This window comes from Octopus bimaculoides, chromosome 24 (assembly GCF_001194135.2).
Source record: "Octopus bimaculoides isolate UCB-OBI-ISO-001 chromosome 24, ASM119413v2, whole genome shotgun sequence".
Taxonomy (NCBI): domain Eukaryota; kingdom Metazoa; phylum Mollusca; class Cephalopoda; order Octopoda; family Octopodidae; genus Octopus; species Octopus bimaculoides.
In genome coordinates this window covers 19,166,953-19,171,316 of record NC_069004.1, presented here as the reverse complement: position 1 = coordinate 19,171,316, position 4,364 = coordinate 19,166,953, and the positions used below count along the sequence as shown (strand labels likewise).

The 4,364-nt window shown below is 33.5% G+C and overlaps 1 protein-coding gene across 1 annotated transcript in view; it reads right to left on the bottom strand.

Moving 5' to 3' along the window:
• Positions 1-1,618, bottom strand: part of LOC106878640 (uncharacterized) — a 26,243-nt gene extending 24,625 nt beyond the window's left edge. Inside the window, exons 1-2 of the mRNA XM_014927921.1 lie at positions 1,510-1,618; positions 1,290-1,391 (exon numbers count right to left, since the gene is read on the bottom strand). The gene's annotated coding sequence lies outside the window, so the exon portion shown is untranslated. The remainder of the gene's footprint in view (positions 1-1,289; positions 1,392-1,509) is intronic.
• Between the last annotated feature and the right edge of the window lie 2,746 nt (positions 1,619-4,364).

The window sequence follows — 4,364 nt, the reverse complement described above, 5'->3', positions numbered from 1 at the left end:
TATATATATATATATATATATATATGCATGTATATATGTATGGATGGATATATATAATTTGCTGTTTCGTTATAGATAAAATAAAAAATAGTGCTCCACCTAATGCGAGATAACTACCATTTAATATACACACAATTTAGAAAAGATCTATTTGTAGTTTCATGTTGTAGAGTTGCAATAATTTAATAGATATATATGACATGCCATATATCTCCGAGCAGTCTTTCAGGTTCGTTGAATACTGTTAGACCTATTTGGATACCAGGACGCGGGTCTATGAGAAAATATGAGAAAATAAAAGGAGAAAAATGCGAAGAAGATTGATGCAAAAAGTGGAACGAGAAAAAAAAAGGAAAGAAAACTAAGATCGTCATACCCTTTGTGTGCAGAAATCGTAATTAATCTAACTGGTATAGAATAATACAACGAAATATAATATAGCTACTCAATCCAGAGTGGGTGGTATCCTCCGATTCGACAAAAGAAATTTGTCCATATGTTTGTATTTGCTAAAAATTTCGGATCTGGAATTATGTAAAATGAATGTACGATCTTTCAATTATGCATAATTTGTATCTCTTTCATTCATTTACTCATAGCGTAGATTCTATTTTGTGTCATTCATTTTAGAGTGTAGTCTAACCCTTATTTTAAACCCTAACCTTAACCTTAAACCCTAACCCTAAATTCTAAATCTAAATCTAAGCCGTAATCCTAACCCTAAACCTTAACCTTAAATCTAGCCCTACCCTAAACTCTACTCCTAACCCCAAACCCTAACCCTAAACTCTAACCCTAAACCTAAGCCCTTAACCCTAATCCTAACCCAACCTTAAACCGTAATCTGACCCTAACCCTCAATAGTAAACCTAACCCCAGCCTCTTAACACTAAATGTAATCCTAATCCAGATATAATTATTTCAGAGCGTAGACTAAGGATGCTGCAGTAAACAGCACGCTAACGTACCACCTTCTATTCTGGGTTTATAATCATTCATAATTAATTAAAAGAAATCATTAAAATTAGAAGAACAAGATCAGCTAAATGCATTTTGAAAAGAAATACGTAACATTTAGAACAGGACGTTTTTTTAACGTTAGATATTGAATTCAAATTTTGGCACAAGGCCAGCAATTTCAGGGAAGGGGTAAGTCGATAACATCAACCCAGTGCTTTACTGGTACTTATTTTATCAACCTCAAAAAGGTAAAGTTGACCTCGGCAGAATTTGAACCCAGAACGTAAAGACGGACGAAATGCTACACTCTTCGTAGTGCACCAACATACCTCAACTTTCAATTTTTGCCAAATTGATTATTGGTAAACGCGGACCAATAAAATCCTCAAACTTAAATGATGATCGTATTTAATAATTGAAATTATTTCAAGCTAGAATGAGAATAATTTAAAATGAATAACTTACAATACATACAAACAGTCGTCAAGCAGAGAAATACATAAACAGAATACGATAAAATAAAGAAAAAATGAGTTTAGTTGCCGATACCTTTAGTAAAACTAGCTGAAAATAAAGAACGACAAGATCAAAAAGAATTAGTTGAAGATGAAGAATGACAAAAACGAAGAGAATCAGTCAAAGGTCTCCTGAAATTATTATTTCAATTCCATATCCTTGACGTAAGAGCAACGTCACAATAAACATGGAGTAACTTCCTGTTTAATAAAACGATATTGTTATTTATGGAAGCCGATCTCCATACTTAAATTCCATCTAAAAATATTCACATTTAATATCTATGTCTTTTATATTTTGGGCAAGTGTCTCCCACTGGAGTTCTGGACAGATCAAAGCTTTTTGAGGAGATTTGGTGAACGGAAACTGAAAGAAGCCCGTTGTGTGTGTGTGTGTGTGTGCGTGTGTGTGTATATGTAACACATTGGATAAAATTATTAACGAAGACATTTTGAGGGAATTAAAAGAAATTAACTCAGATCTGGTCACACTAATTAACAAAATTGATGAATTAATCCCTATACCCGGGAAGCAAAAGAAAGTGAAGAAGGAAGACATTATTCGGAACAGGTTGGTCAAAATTTGGATCAATTATGCACAACCTTTCATTTGATCTTTGTAAACATAATTTGAAAAAGAAAGATTCCCAAAACATGAAACACATAATGAAAATATACCAACATTAGCATATCTAATTAACAGCCGAATTAGACATATTTGGAACAAAAAATTAAAAGCGAGAAAATTCACATTTTGGAACATAATTAAAAATAATAACAAGAAATATATGAACGATGGATGAACTCAACGCCATTAGTTCTTCCTCCCAAACTCCAGATGAAACTAATTCCAGAAATACCTGAACAACAAAGACAACTAAAGAAGAAAATAGATATTGAATTAATTAAGCTAAGAGCATCAAACAATGAACAAAACTATAAAACCATTGATGAAGAAATGCATATCGAACTCATTAAAGATAATGAAAGAGATCTTTTGGAAAGTGTTCTCAAACTATGGAAAGAAACTTATGAATCTGAAGAAATGTATTCCCTTCAATATTGAGGAAAAATTTCTTGAAAAAAAAAATACCTGTCACCTATGTTCCAAGCTCTCTCAACTTCAACAATATATATACTGATCAATTGTTACCCCAAAGATGATACAACAGTACATTATGAAACTCAGTTCAAAACAGAATACAGTTCCAATAACCCTTTTTATAAAGAAGAAAACACGAATGAAAACCCATACAGAAATGTTTAAACAGCCAATTAGGTCAAATTGTAGACACTTAAAAGAACACAACCACACAAAACCAATCTCACACTTTGAAGTAAATCGCTCTCGAACCAGAAATAGGAACAATTCACAAATTAGAAAGACTAGAAGGAATCATCTCAGAGTTAGGAATATGAACTTTCCTCAGGTAATGAGAAACACTCAAGGAAATATATTTAACTCTGAACGAAGGAAATAGAAACATGTAAATACACCTTAGTCAGTAAAACCAGTCTTCTAACAATTAAAATATAATTAGTAACACTAACAATCCACACTAACGTAATTACAACAAACGTTTCTTGGCCTAGCCCAGAGAAACAGGGACACACGTTGGAACATACAGGGAACTACAAAGTAATAAATTTATCGCAGAAAACTTTTTCAATAGCAAAAATGAACATACTAAGCAAAAACAATTACTATTTACCTCGACCTCACGCAAAATGAAATCATAGACAATATTAAGGAATTTTGCAGGAATTTGCGACTTACAGAAGCATTGTTTAATTATAATAACAATGATGAGTCATTTGTTAAAAACAAGAGCAATTATCTTCTATCTAAAGGTAGGAATAAAACACTCGTTGATTTTTGTGATAACATTTTGAATACAGTTCAATATTTAAGAGATGAGGAATTATGTACATTATTTACATTTGACGGATATTTATCCTCATCTTGTTTGTTGTTAACACAACGTTTCGGCTGATATACCCTCCAGCCTTCATCAGGTGTCTTGGGGGAAATTTCGAACCTGGGTTCTCATTTCTAAGGTATTTTTTCGATGTTATTATTATTATTATTATTATTATTATTATTATTATTATTATTATTATTATTATTATTATTCAGGTCACTGCCTGGAATCGAACTTAACCACCACGCCATATGCTCACGGGCATATGGCGTGGTGGTTAAAAACGCGGGCTACTAACCCCAAGATTCTGAGTTCGATTCCAGGCAGTGACCTAAATGATGATAATGATGATGATGAAAACAACATCGAAAAAATACCTTAGGAATGAGAACCCAGGTTCGTAATTTACCCATGACACCTGATGAAGGCTGGAGGGTATATCAGCCGAAACGTTGCGTTAATAACAAACAAGATGAGGACAAACACCCGTCAAATGTAAATAATGTAAATAATGAACATTTTGAATTTCCTTACGCAAAGAATTAAGTAAAACCTCAGCACTACTAAATAAAAAAAAAGTTAATTGAATTGAAAACTGATAAAGAATTGACGGTTAAAGAAACTGATAAAGGGGAAAACTGTAGCACTGATGCACACAGAATACTGCAAAGACCAAGACTAAGTATTGTCCATACTTGAAAACGATTCCCACTACGAAATAGACAATAATGAAACATCTTTCGTCCTTACTTCACCTAGGCGCAGGAGTGGCTTTATAGGCGCAGGAGTAGCTGTGTGGTAAGTAGCTTGCTTACCAACCACATGGTTCAAGGTTCAGTCCCACTGCGTGGCACCTTGGGCAAGTGTCTTCTACTATAGCCTCGGGCCGACCAAAGCCTTGTGAGTGGATTTGGTAGACAGAAACTGAAAAGAAGCCCGTCGTATATATGTCTATATATGTATGTGT